This window comes from Pelodiscus sinensis, chromosome 7, assembly GCF_049634645.1.
Source record: "Pelodiscus sinensis isolate JC-2024 chromosome 7, ASM4963464v1, whole genome shotgun sequence".
Taxonomy (NCBI): Eukaryota; Metazoa; Chordata; order Testudines; family Trionychidae; genus Pelodiscus; species Pelodiscus sinensis.
Window position 1 is genome coordinate 62,093,374 of NC_134717.1, and position 14,973 is coordinate 62,108,346.

Here is a 14,973-nt window from a genome sequence, read left to right on the forward strand (position 1 = left end):
CATTTCTCTAATCACAATCCTTAACTCTGTTCAGCTAGTTGTTCCAGCACATGGAGAGGACTGTAGGCAAGACTCACACATCCCTTGGGGACAGATTTTGCAGAAGAAAAGTCCAGCAAAGCGTACGAAAACCCCTGCTGATGCAAAGCTGCAATATAGACGCAGATTGGAACATGCCACCCCGAGCTGCCTCTTGCCACTAAGAAGCAGCGATTCAGTGCAGAGCACAGGCTTGCTCCCTGCTTATGGTTCTGTCTAACCCGCAGGGACAATTTTCCCTGCTGGTAAAAAGAAAAGCCCCTTCCCCACATAAGGAGGACTTATTACAGTAGCCAAAGCAGCAGAGTTTTACTTGTAAACTTTGCCAAACCAGCCTGTATTTCCTGTTTTCTTCTTGCTGGTAACAGCGAAAACAGACCCCCCCTGTACTGCAGGGAAAGAGTGTATGAAACAGAGATCCCATTCCCCACGCACAGTGACTCAGAAAGGTGATTAGAGAGGAGACCAGCTTTATTTTGCAGCCGGAGCCTGTGAGAGGGAGGGAATCCTGGCTCTCTGACATCCGAAGGGCCGACGTCATGCAAGTCTGCTTTTCATTTACAGTTTGGGTCACTTCGAGATGATCCAGTCGGGCGCCACATCCTCCACCAAAGGCAGCGTTTTCGGAGGCTCCTCGCTGGAAAAAAACCCTGCCAGGGGATATTTACCATTCGCAGCCCCACGCTCGCTGTGGAGAATAAGCACACGCCAAGAAGGGGAGAGAGAACAGCCAGGAGAAGAGATGAGTCCAATCTGCAAATAATTTGGTGTAAAAAGGTCTGGGACTAAATAATTCTTCACATCTCTCTGGGGTAAGTGCTTCTCTCGCGCAGCTGAGCTGAGAGATTCTCTCCTGTGCTGTCTTGCAGGGACGGACTTTTTGCAGATCTGAGGTAGTTGGAGGCAGAGCGACCAGATGTGCTGAACTGATAGGAGCAATCCTGATTTTTCTGGGCTTTTCCTTGTCTAGGCGCCTATTAGCTCCCCATCCCTTCTCCCCCTTTTGGCAGGGTAACGTCCAGCCTGAATGGGGTCCCGTGCTTTCCACGTGAAAGGCCGTGCCCGCAGCTAGAGCGGTGACTTGGGCAAGCCGGCAGCTCAGAGGGCGTGAGGAGCCGAGCCGGAGCAACTTTGTGGCGGGAGAGGGGAACTGATATTGGTCCAAGGCAATTAGCAGCGCTTTATGGACACTGCTGACCACTGGGGCCTGGCTGTGCTGTCCGCACGGTTACAAATGTCCGAGGGAAGCAAGAGCAGCAAGAGAAGGGCAGCAGGGGACTCATGGAAGGGGCACTCGCAGGCCCAGCATCCAAGGGGGAGCCTCAGGGAGGGGCAAGGGCGATGACAGGGCCAGTGCCTAAAGGGGAGCCTTGAGATGGGGAAGGGTGGGGGCAGGACCGGTATATGAGGGGAAAGAGAAGGAGAAGGGGGAGGGGGCATGGCTGGTACTTGAGGGGAAGGGTGGGGGTGGGGGCAGAGACAGGGCTGGTACCCAAAGGAGAGGGGGTGGGGGCAGTACCTGAGAGGGAGAGGGGAAGGGTGGGGTGGGGCGGGGCAGGGCTGGTATCTAAGGGGTAGGGGCAAGGGCAGGGGCAGTACCTGAGGGGGAGGGGGAGGGTGGGGCAGGGCTGGTACCTGAGGGGAAGGGGATGGGAAAGGGGATGTGAGGGGGAAGGGCCAGTACCTGGGGGGGAGGGAAGATGGGGGGGAAGGAAGGGCGGGGCAGGGCCGGTACCGCTGAAGCGGGAGTGCTTTTGCCTGGGCGTTTTACTGCGGCTGCCTGTACGCAGCCCCCACGGCCGGGCACACTGGGGCTGCAGAGGACATAGCCCCAACTCCTTTCCTTCCACATCACTTTCACCCCCCCAGAAGGGAAAGGAAAGGAGCGCGGAGCTCTGCTCGCCGCACAGTGGGCGCTGGTGGGGCCACAGCCCCTCCCCCATCTGCCCCACCCCCGCCACTCCCTGGTCTGCCCCGTCTGCTCACAGGCGTCTGTACCCCCCCACTGCCCCTCACTCAGCACAAGGGGGGTGGGAGGGGGACCCAGTGGCCCAACAAGGCTGATTCTGCCCCTCGGGTGAGTGGCATCTCTGGGAATGCTCACAAAGGAGAGGAGGCAGAAGACGATGGCTTTATTCGGGGTGTGTGTGGGGGGGAACAGCTTTGTATGCACCCTTGCCAAAGGGAGAGGCAGACTTGTCCCCACCAGGGAACTCCACCAATTTTATTGCCACCTGGGGCCACCGAAAACGTAGCTGGGGGTCTTCTCGGGTGGGATTTCGGCTCCGACTAATTCCCTGCACGTTGGCTGCAGAAGCACATCCCTCCTGACCAGAGCCTTTGGTGAGAAAAATGTTCCTGGCCCCAACTGCTTCCTGACCATCCTTCTGGGCCAACACAACTCCTGGCCCAGCCTGGCTGGCTAAAGGCAGCTTCGCTCCAGGGGGACGCAGCTGGGACAGGAAGCGCTCACTGCTCATTTGTGGCTCCCTGGGCTGCTTAGTGCAGGATCTCCGGGGCTGGGTTTAATCCCACGTCTTTACCACCCACCCCCCCAATTTGCTAGTTTAATTCCATTATTTGCTTCTGCCTTGGAGCAGGCATTTCAGCTAGCCCCTCCCCTCCCCGCGCTCCTCACAGCACCTTCCAACATGCTTATGATGTAGGGCTGTGCAGTGGTCTCCGTTTTATGGGCAGGGAACCAAGGCACAGAGAGGGTAAATGACTTTCCCAAGGTCGGCCAGGAAGCCAGGAGCAGAGCAGGGAATTGACTCTGGGCCTTCTAGGTACCAGTCAAGCCCACTAACAGTTTTGATCCTGCCTTCTTGGCCAGCTCCTGCTGAGATGGTACTGCCACCCATCCCTGGGGGCAAGGCAGCCTGGCAAACACAGACTTTCCCCCTTCTTTCCCACTGTTTCTTCACAATCCAATGGAAATACCGGCAAAGTGCCCCATAAGGAGCACAGCTGGGTGACTCCCTGCATTCATGAACCAGACCGACCCTCACATCATGTTCTCCCCCTGGTTCTGCCCTGTGGATCCATGGCTTTGGAGGGATGAGAATTTTAAGGCTGAAAACGAGGGCTCTGATCCCGCGACCGATTCTTTCACTGGCTTCATTCAGGGTAATCCGAATTGGTCCTTTAGATACATATTCCCACCTGACACATTAAAAACCTTCTTTTTTTGGTTATAAATTGGGCGGTTCCCCCTTTTCTCTCTCCACTCTCATCTGAGGAAGTGGGTTTTGCCCACGAAAGCGCATGATACTATTTATACATTTTTGTTAGTCTCTGAGGTGCTACAGGACTGCTTGTTGTTTATGAAAAACACCAGTAACGTACCTCTTACTTAGCCCTAGGGATTTTGCTCTTAAAATTCAGGTTTTTGGTTGTGACCTGTGTGATTCCCTTAATGGAAGCCCCAAATAGTTGCATAAATTTACCATTTTCCTCTTGCTTGTCAGACAGGGATTTCATTCTGTGAAATTTTCCCGGTCATATGCAGTTTGAACTATACACCTGGCTTACAATCCTTCCCTCTGCCTCTCAGTTAAGCGTGCTGCGCAGTTTGCCTCCCTGGCGGCGTCTGTGCCAGTTTTCTCTTGTGAATCTGAATTCTCTTCAAGCCTTGGTGTCCCACACGCCCATCCGTTTTTCCACATTTCAACATCTGAGTTCTATATTAAGAAGCCGGGTAGCATGGGTGGAGGAGACCTGGTAGCGTAGGTTACTAAATATATAAAGAGTCATTGATTCCTGAGGGAGTTTCCTCATCTCTTCAGCAAATACTCTTTTTCCTCTGGCGAACTGCTCTATTTCAGTCCCAGATGCAAGCAGCAGAAAAGAAGCAAATGTTAAGGCAGAGAGAGGATTTTAAAGAGAAATCCTCTCTCATATCAGGATGAATGAACCATGAACCCTTGTCTCTCCTTGCTTCCCCCTGCGTTTTCTCGGGTGTAGGCACAAGAGGGATGAGAAATCTGCCCCAGAGGAGCCGTCTTTGAGACAGAAGAAGGGTGTGGTGTATGGGGGGGGGGGGGGGGCTCTTCCATTAGGAGAAGCGGGAGAGATGCTGTAAGTTTGCACTGTTGAATCGAGATTCTCCAAGAACTTTCCTGTGGGCCCTTAAGCCTTGTGCCTTCGGGACCAGACTCCACTGGAAAAAAACTCACATTTGCACCAGCAGGGGGCAGACTGGGCATAAGGAGAACAGGCCAAGTTAAGGAATGAAATAAATCAACATATAACGTGACATAAATAGATGAGCCACTGGAGTGGGGGTTCCTAACTTATGCGTTCATTCCCTCTCCCTCTAGGGATGCATGAAACAGCTGCTGGATTGCACAATAAGGCTGGGGAAATGTACTAAGTGGGGTTCACAGAGCACTTAGCTCCGGCTGCTGCACTTCCCACCACAGATAGCTACTGACTTTAGTTAGCGGCTAGCCCTTCATTTCTCCCGCACATCTGCAGTGGATTTGGCGCCAAAGGGCGTTCTTCTTCTTTCAAAATGCACATGTACCACTGCCAGTAAAACTAGAACAGGAAGGAGTTCCCCAGGTACAATGCGAGAAGAACACATCCCGAAAGGCGAAACCCAGCCTTCAGCAAAATAAGAGCGCACAGAAAAATTAGGTTTCAAGGGAAAGGCTTTCAAAGGGGTTCAGGACCCTGACTCCCAAGAAATTAGGCACCTGAATACCTTTGAAGCCTGGGTTTCACAAGCCTAAATCTCACTGAAAATCAATGGGACTCAGGCAAATCTAGGTCTCCTAACTGACTAGTGTTTGTGTCACTCTTGAACATTAGATTTTATCTTCTAAATCTGTTAGGAATTTTTGAAAAAAAAATTACCCTCCATGATATGAAGAGAACAGATGAAGGAGAAAGGCACAAACACAGAAATTTTTTCAGCAAAAATCGCTTATTAGCACATGGTTATTCTGTATCATTGGTTTAGGTTTTCAGGTATCTGGCAGCTTTCAGTGTGGCAAATACCCTCAGCATTTGATTTGAGGGTACATGCACTATAACAAGAAACAGATGAGCCTCTCAGGTATGTCAGGCTAAATATTGGGTTAGGGAGACTAGTAGAACAAACAGCTTTCTGCAGAGCTGCCTCGCCCTCTTGCTAATGCTGAACATTAACGCAAGGAGCCATGATTTTGACTCTGGGGTATGGTCCCCTGCTGTCTTCCAAATAATTTCAGAACTGGAATGTATTGACCAGCAGCTGTAGATGACTCAGGGCTCCCAGGACAAAGTTCCAGGAAATCAGTAATTGACTAGGAGACTTCTGAGGTAAGGAATTAGCTGGCCAAAGAGGGATGGAGCACCTAAGAGTCATCTAACTTAGATACAGAGAAAACAAGCAATCTGGTCACTGGGGGTGTGGTTCTCTGGCTTTGTGATAGCGACTTTGCCCTGGCCTATAGATGCGTTGTATTCAGCTGTCCCAGTAACGGCATTCGGAGAGCAGGGATGGTGGGTAGTGTAAATGCAAGAGTCGCTCCCTCTGGTTTAAAATGGTGAGAAATTTGGGGGAGGGGGGGGAGATTTGTTCTTTTCAGTGACTTCGGATCAGATTTTTAAGGGGGCATATGGAAATTCTGTCTTTGGTACTAGCAGCATTTTCTAAAGCACACTGACATATTGCACATTAATTGATCATTGATGACGCTGCTGGTGGGGAACGCAAATTTCCCTACTGAGCTTTAATTTAGCCCTGTTTGAAACAGTGCTACCTTAAAATGAACTAGGGAACTCTAGGTGTGTACCAGCTGAGTCTACATGGACCAGTGAATGCCAACACCTTAGTGTGATTTAGAAATCACATCCCAATAGTGAGTATTACCCCACATATAGTCCAGCAGTAAGTGACTTGCCCAGATTTATGTAGGCAGTCAGTGTCGGTACATCTACACTACGGAGAAAATAGAAGCTGCTGTTGTTGATCTTCCAGGGTTCGAATTAGTGAGTCTAGCTAAGACAGCTAATTTGAACTGAGACGGGTGCTCCGGTCAATGCCGGCAGTTCTGCTTCCACAAAGAGCAAGTGAAGTCGAAGGGAGAGTGTTCCCCCTCTGATTTCCTGCAGTGTAGACAGCGCCAAAAGTTGAGTTAAGGTACTTTGACTTCAGCGACGCAATTAACATTGGTGACGTTGCATATCTTAATTTGATCTTATCCAATAGTGTAGACACACTCAAGTCCCTGGCCAGTGGCCAGACCAATAAGCCAGCCTTCCAGTCAGCTAAATATCAACGGGAACTGAGCACCTAAATCAGACTCTTGAAATTCCCAAGCTTAGATTTGTAAAGGCGTGATTGCCCTAGGCGGATGCTAGTAGACACACAAGGTTACGGACTGCTGATGGCTTTTTCAGATAGAGTGGCTGCATCCCCATCAGCAGCAAATTGGAGAGTAGCAACTTAGAATTCCCTGTTGGCCTCCTTCAACAGGCTCATACTCTGGCTTGGAGGTGTGACATTGACGTATTTCGTGCTGGGGGACTTCACAGCTTTGCTTCCACTGCATCATAGTTCCTTGGAGCCCTTTTCTGTCCTAAGAATCATAAATAACGGGCTGCAGTCTCGAGATTCCGTAACAGTCTGACAATGCCAAGCCTTTCTTTAATGTTGTGATAAGGCTTTCCTCCCTGGACATGCTACGAAAAAGAAGAAAATATTCTGAGACTACAAAGAGTTTTTTTTTTTTTTTTTGCTCCCTTACACTGTTCAGATTGCTTAGTCCCAAAGTTCATAGCAGCCAATTTTACCGCTTGAAAGAATGGGCCAAATTCAGTTCCCTCGCCTCCAGTGAGTAGTCCCTTTGATCTGACAGGATTGATTTTAGGTGGGGGTTGTGTGGGAAAAAATGATTGGTCAGTGAGGTACCCTGACTCAGCAATGCAATTGCATTCCTTGGTGCTGCTGCAAACCATCTGCAGAAGAAAAAAATAGCCATGATGAGGTGCAGGCAAAATCCATCCATGCTGGGATTTGCTGTAGATGGGCTGGTGAATTTTCACGTCAGAAGAGCCAAGAAGCATTAACCCAGAACAGAGCATTTAACCTCACCTTTCAAAACAGCTGCAGTCAGAGGAAAAGGTGAATTTTAATCCCAGTTCAGCTGCCAGCTTGCTCTTCGACCTTGGACACTTCTTTATGCTGTGCCTCAGTTTCCCCAACCTGTTTCCCCATCTTCAATCTGGAGCTAATTGAGTTTACTGAATGCACAGGGTATTGTGAGGATTCATTAATGCTTGTAAATTGCTTTTACTGTGACAACTGCTATATCAGAAATAAATACCTTGAGTCTGAAACTCATGTTGACTTTCCCCCATACGGGAAAGAATGCTGTAAATTCTACTGTATCCGCTGAAGAATTTCAGATCCAGGACTCCAGCAGATGGCAGCAAAACTGAGATCATAAAACCTGTCTCTTGGCAACCAACACCTGAAAGAATCCCATGAAGTGCAGCCAAAAACTGAGAGCTGAAGAGATAAGTCTGTATATCTTCTCTATGGTCGTCCTTTTAAGTAGGTGCCCATGGGACGACTGGACAAACTATGGATTATAAAAGTATTTCTTTCAAAGTGGTTCAGTAGCATCCAGGTTTATTCTCGCTTCCCCATTGGTAAGTTAGAATAGCTAAGGAGAGAGGAAATAGCCTGGTGTTTCAAAGAAGCACCCCTTTTCGAGTCTATCTGGCAAGTCTAGAAAGTGGATTTTTGTTGTGTGTGCGCTTCCGTCATAGCTCTGCAACAAACCTTGAGTTAGGGGCATTACTGAGTTGCTCTGCCCAGAGGGGACATGAGAGCAGCTTCGAAGTACCTCTAAGGTGTTACAAGGAGGAGGGAGAAAAATTGTTCTCCTTGGCCTCTGAGGATGGGGCAAGAAGCAATGGGCTTAAATTGCAGCAAGGGAGGTTTAGGTTGGACATTAGGAAAAATTTCCTGCATGTAAGATGGTTAAAGGCTGGAATAAATTGCCTAGTGAAGTTGTGGAATCTCCATCAATGGAGATATTTAAGAGCAGGTTGGACAGACACCTGTCAGGGATGATCTAGACGGTGCTTGGTCCTGCCATGAGGGCAGGGGACTGGATTTGATGACCTCTCAAGATCCCTTCCCATTCTAGTGTTCTAGGATTCTAACCGCAGGTGTGGCTCCTATCCTCTGTAGCCCTTTGCACTATGGGGAATGTCACATGGACTTCCTAAATCTACCCCTTCTGCCCATGAAATGAAACAGGTCTTACAGATTATTGGCACAAGAGCAACGCGCGGGTTTGCTTAATATACCCTTCAGATATAGTCTGGCATCTCAACAGGATGGTTGTACCCCTCGGTCTGTGTTCTTCTGAGGCAATGTGGCACGTGGATGGCTAACGGCATATGCCTGGTGAGCACAAAAAGGCCCTCAAGGGAGGAGCAGCTTCGTTCCCTCACTTGTACAATTGTAGCTCAGTAGGTTTTGCATTCGGCTAGCCAGCAGCTCTGAGGCGGTGTCTTCTTTCCCAGCAAGCAGTTCCACTCCCTATTGGTCCCCCTGCCATGGGAGGACTGGCATAGAACTGGCTACAATGGGTCTGCATCAAGTGAAAGTTCCCCTGCGGTGGGAGAATTGTGAATTGCCCCTTTAGCGCCACGCAACGGGGCCTTCGCACTGGTCCGTATGTTGCCTTCGCGAGCTACAGCCTGCACTGTTTCCCGTTCTTCATGCCATCTCGGCCCCTAGAAGGAGCCCCCTGCCTGTAGCTCTCTGGCAGCAGACTGGGCGCAGTCCGCCTGGTTGTTGTATTTCCGCTTGCCGGCTCTGCACGTCCATTGCCACCTCATAGACTCATAGACTCATAGACTTTAAGGTCAGAAGGGACCATTATGATCATCTAGTCTGACCCCCTGCACAGTGCAGGCCACAGAATCTCGCCCACCCCTCTTAGAATAATCCTCTCACCTATGTCTCAGATATTGAAGCCTTCAAATACTTTGAAGGCCCCAACATGCAGAGAGTCCTTCAGCTGTGATCTGTGCCCAATGCTACAGAGGAAGGCGAAAAACCTCCAGGGCCTCTGCCAATCTACCCTGGAGGAAAATTCCTTCCTGACCCCAAATATGGCGATCAGCTAAACCCTGAGCATGTGGGCAAGACTCACCAGCCAGACACCTCTCCTGTCCTGTTTACTTTGGACCCGTCATGATTCTCCACCTTTATTATTCGATTCCCCTCCCTCTGCATCTTCAGTGCCGCTTGGGTCTCCTTGGTCTCCAGATTTCCCCAGTAAATCACTAACCAGAGGCTCTCTGGCTGGCAAACTCCCCTCTTCAGTGTTATCCTTCTAAAACCCACTAGGCAGTTAACAATTAATTAATTAAATACCGCATGGAGGAGCAAATAGAATAGATAAGTCTTTCAGCTGCCTGCTATGGCTGGCACGTTCTATTGCTAATTCCTAAAAGGCTGTCTAGCTGGATATTTGAATTTTGCAGGAATATTGACGCAACTTTGTTATTATTCCCCTTGCACACAAACATGCTGGAGTCAGAGCCATACAGACCCTACCCCTCAAAAATCAGTCCAGCCACGAGACATGTGCAATGAATCAGAGTGATACGAAACAGCTATAGTAATTTTTTCCTGCCTTTCATGTTCCGATCTTTTAGATCTTATCATGTGTGTTGCACTTCTTTTGAAAGCTACACCCACGTGAAAAAATAAAGAACGATTTTAGAAAGTCAATTTTAAATATCCAGGAGAAGTACAAAATTATGCAGAGTGTCAAACTTTATGGACAGAAGGATAGGCACTAGGCAGAAAATAGCCACGGGGAAAATATTTAAGGAAATCACTTTACTACGTTAGTGGTAAAAATGATTGCCTTTTGAAAGAGTTATTACTAGCAGATGGATATATTTTGATGCAATAGAGCACAGGGTCAGTACATACTATGTACATACATCGTAGTCAGACATAGAACTTGACATTTCCAAATACTATGTGGCTGATTTTTCCCCCACATATTCTATTAGTAAAATTGTCCTTTTTGTATTCATTTTAATCAGCACAGGCAAATGTTCCTGCAGTATCTAAGGAAATTCTAAGGAAATTCCCAGCGAAAAAAAAAAAACATTGTTAAGATGGTAGTAAGTCTGTAAATAAATATCTACCCCCTTTCAAACAGTATTTATAGAATGCTGTACAGGTTGCACCTCTCTAGTCCAGCACTTTCTGGACTGGCAACATCTGTGGTCCGGCATGACTTTAGTTAGTTGGATGTCCACTTATCATGGGTGTGGCCATTTCCCACAGTCCCATAAAGTTTGTTTACAGCCGCCAGTCCTGGCTCTCATTGTTCTGTGCTGTTATTTAGCTCTAATTTACCCCTCCATGTCTTCTAACAGCCCAGTAAGCAGTGGAAGTGCTGGTAATGCTGCTAGATAATATTGACCTCCCTTGGTCTGGCAAATTCTCTGGTCTGACACCAATCAGGTCCTGAGGGTGTTGGACTAAATAGCTTCAATGAGTAGTTACAATATAATAACACAAAGCACTGGGAAGGAAAGACATTTAGAAGTGTGGTTGTGTAAAAGTCAGGAATTTAAAGGTTGTAATACAAGAAACTCATTTGTAATGATGTCAGGATGAAGTTTAATAAGGACAAATGCAAAGTACTCCACTTAGGAAGGAACATACAGAACGGGAAGTGACTGTCTAGGAAGGAATCCTGCAGAAAGGGATCTAGGGGACTACAAGTTAAATATGAGTCATCAGTGTTGCAAAAAAGGCAAACATGATTCTGGGCTGCATTAACAGGAGTGTTGTGAGCAAGACACGAGAAGTCATTCTTCTGCTCTAGTCTGTGCTGATTAGGCCGCAATTGGAGTATTGTGTTCAGTTCTGGACACCACATTTCAAGAAAGAGGTGGAAAAATTGAAGAAGGTCCAGAGAAGAGCAACAAGAATGATGAAAGGTCTAGAGAACATGAGCTGTGAAGCAAAATGCAGGACAATGTAGCACTTTAAAGACTAACAAGATGGTTTATTAGATGATGAGCTTTCGTGGGCCAGACCCACTTCCTCAGATCTGAGGAAGTGGGTCTGGCCCACGAAAGCTCATCATCTAATAAACCATCTTGTTAGTCTTTAAAGTGCTACATTGTCCTGCATTTTGCTTCAACTACCCCAGACTAACACGGCTACATTTCTATCACTATGAGCTGTGAAGGAAGACTGAAAGAATTGGGCTTATTTAGTTTGGAAAGAAGACTAAAAGGGGTCATGATAGTAGTTCTCAGGTATCTAAAAGGGTGTCATAAGGAGGAGGGAGAAAAATTGTTCTCCTTGGCTTCTGAGGAAAGGACAAGAAGCAATGGGCTTAAATTACAGCAAGGGAGGTTTAGGTTGGACATTAGGAAAAACTCTCTGTCTGGGTGGTTAAACACTGGAATAAATTGCCTAGGGAGACTGGAGATATTTAAGAGCAGGTTAGACAGACACCTGTCAGAGATGGTCTAGATGGTGCTTGATCCTGCTGTGAGGGCAGGGGACTGGACTCGATGACCTCTCGAGGTCCCTTCCAGTTCTAGTGGTCTAGGAGTCTATGATTTCTGGTAGGGTTTAATCCCAAGTGGAGCTACATGACCACACAGGGCAGTAAAGGATTTCCCTGCACTGGCTACATGCATCATCACAAGTTACAACATAATGCAGAGAATAGACACTAGGGAGTTTCTGCCCCTTCTCTTCCTGTGCAGCTGGGCTGGAAGTGGGCTAGAAGGGGGTGGGGAATGAGTGCAGCTTACTTTCGCTGTGCAGCTAGGGAAGAGCAGTTGGTCTTTGTTTGGTTCCTACCCTGCTCCTGAGGCAGTACAGGCCCTTTCAAAGGGCAGAGTGAAGGTTTCCAATGCCCTTAACTCTGCCCCTTCTCTTACTGGTAGGACAGTTTCATTTTGCACTTGTCTCCTCATGTGCTGGGGATATATATAGTGCCCATGAGCATAGCTTCTGACATGTCTGTTTGACCCCATTTGCTAAGTCTTATGGCCTTCCTCCACCCATCCCTCCTTACATGGCAGCTCCTGTTAATTCCTTTTCCTTGCCTGCCTTGTCTAAACTTAGCCCCACAGCCTGCTGGTAGCTCTGCACCAAGGAACCTGCATGTCTGGGCTGTCCTATTAATTACCGTACAGCTCTGTGGGGGCGTGGCAATCTACTTCTTGCACCAGCGGCTCTGGGAGGGGTTGTCGGTGAAAAGCTCTTTGGGGCAGGTTTTGTTGACCGAGTCAGTGTTAGTACAGTGTTAGCCCTAATGAATCATTAACTGGAGTAACACAGTGGTGAACCAGGCCCTTGGGCAACAGCTGGAGAAATCAATCATCACATTCGAGAAATCAATCCTCATTATAAATTAGCTTCGTAGGTGTCCCTCAAACTAGGAGGTGCTGCCTACACCAAAACATACTTTGATGTCTCTCGGGAGCACAGCCATTTCAACAACCGAGCCAAGTACCACAACAAGCCTGGGGCGAAAGGATACTTTTACTTGTACACCACCCCGGAACAGTGTGATCCCCATGCAAAATCAGCCCTCTTAAAGCTAGACCCCTAGATACGGAGCCAGACCCTCAAGGAGCCTACATCCCGCTGGGAGTTAGGCATCGAACTGCCTTTGAAGGTCTGGGCCTTTGGTTCCCAGTTCCAGGAGCGCAAATCTGTAAAGTCTCTGCCCTTCATTTTAAATATCAGGCCTGCATCAGGTCCCACAGAGCTTCATGTATTACCTTTGCAGCAGCCTTTGCTTTCCTCCCAGGAGGGATTGTAAGTTGGCAGGAAGCTGCCTTCTCTGAGCTTCGCCAACTTCCTGCCTAATCCATGCAGCTGCTTCACCTTGACCACCACCATGGTGGTGACTCTCTCTTGTGATCGCCATGCCAGCTTTTCTTGTGCAGGACGGTGTTTTACTTACTGTCCCGGCTCTTGGAGTCATGTTATTACGTGAGGTTCTCGGTGGCCATTTCACTAAGTTTCTAGCCCTGCTGGCCACAGAGAAAAGCTTGAGAAGGCCAGTTCTGAGATGCAAATTTGACACTCTCTCATGGCCTGAACAAAGACATGAACTGGATGGGCCGTTATATTCAACACCCAAATGACATCAAAAGCTAAGACTGGGACACTTGCAGCTCCCTCAATTAGCCTTATTAGCACTGGCATTGCAACTGACAGGTATTTTGTTCTCCCTGCTCCCTTGTTTTTCTGTTATAAATGTAGAGGTTCCTCCTTTTTTCTCCATACATCTGAGGAAGTGGGTTTTACCCACGAAAGCTCTTGATACTATATATATATATATATATATAAAGGTGCTACAGGACAACTCATTGTTTTTTAAGGGAAATGAAGGTTTTTGAAAGCTCTTTAGGTACGGCTACACTAGCTCGTTAATTCGAGCTAGGTAGGGTAATGAGGGCAAGCGGAGATGCAAATGAAGCCCAGGATTTACGTATCCTTGGCTTCAGTTGCATTTTTAAATCCCCCTTAGTCCGAACTCTGTGCCCGCGGCTACACGCGGCACAGACTAGGTAGTTCAAATTAAAGATCCTAATTCGAACTACCGTTACTCCTCGTATTCTAAGTTGCTAGGTTGAGATTTTCAAGGCCACCTGGAGATTTGGATGAAAATGACCGGGACGAAGGGCCTCAAATTGCTGAGGCAGTTTTGCAAATCCCAACTTCAGTTTCTTTGTGCTGCGATTCCCCGCCTGCATAATAATCACCTCTTGCTCTGATACGGACCATTTCATCAGTAGAACTCGTTGCACTTACAAAGGTAATCAGCACTATTAACCCCCATTTTAAAGATGGGGAAACTGAGGCAGGGAGCAGTGCCATGACAGAGTTGGGGCGAGAACCCAGTTTGTTGCGTATCAGCTCAACGCTCTATCTGTTTTACAATGCTGACGCTCAACCCTACCTACTGTGAAGTTATGTACATTAAAGCGTGTGAGGCACTCTGAGGCTATGGTAAATAAGGGCTTTATAATTTATATTTTGTTGTCTCTGATATATATTAGATAGACAGTCTGACGCTTTATTTTCTCCCATCTATTGTCTTGTCTATTTGGACTGCGCACACTTTGGAACAGGCACTGGCTCTGTGTATATGAACAGTGAACAGTGTAGAATAATGTATGGTTGGAGTTTCTAGGAGTAACGGCAGTGCTCTATGAATACAACATGTCAGTGCTAATGATAAGTTACAGCTGCCTTTACTTTGTTATTTTCACTAATGTCCGGGCAGGAGAAAGTCACATTGTAGTAAAGCATCATTGATAGTTAATTATTTGGTCTTAACTGCACATGGAATGTACTGGTGTTGGAGATTCTTTTAGATCTTGTAACACGATACAATATTTTTTTCCTTTCTAGCCTGGGTCTAGAATATGCAACCTAAACATGCTAAAAAGTGTTTCCTTCCTATCAAAGGATGTCTTACAAATATTTGTTTTTCTGGTATGCTACATTTCAGAACCTGTAAGCAATTTAGGAAAATGACTTACAACTGTTTAATATTAAAAGAGAAAACCAAAATGGTTTGGATGGGTCTTTTCCTATTAGCTGGAAAAAGGTTGCTTCGCTTTGTGTATATTCTTTCCCATCTCCCTACAGACCAGCTGTAATAGACTGTGCTGTCTTTGAAAAGATGAAGTGCAGGTTATCAGTACAGAGTATCTGCGAGACTAATATAATGTTATACCATTCAGATAAATATTAATATTCTTATCAAATAAAAGATGCACAAATAAAGCAGCACCTGAGATGTTAATTGCATATTTGAGTAAACAAGGACTGCAAAATTCTGACGCCACTTTTTGGATTGTGCATTTTGTGCATTTTATTTCAGATATTTGATTAATGACAGACTTCATTTCAAT

At 47.2% G+C, this 14,973-nt stretch overlaps 1 protein-coding gene across 2 annotated transcripts in view; it reads left to right on the plus strand.

Annotated features, from left to right (window-relative positions):
* The first annotated feature begins 259 nt into the window (after positions 1-259).
* COL6A3 (collagen type VI alpha 3 chain) overlaps positions 260-14,973 on the plus strand; it is a 106,077-nt gene continuing 91,363 nt past the window's right edge. Inside the window, exon 1 of one of the 2 annotated variants that reach the window (XM_075934040.1) lies at positions 260-851. The gene's annotated coding sequence lies outside the window, so the exon portion shown is untranslated. The remainder of the gene's footprint in view (positions 852-14,973) is intronic. The other variant, XM_075934041.1, reaches the window with a different exon arrangement.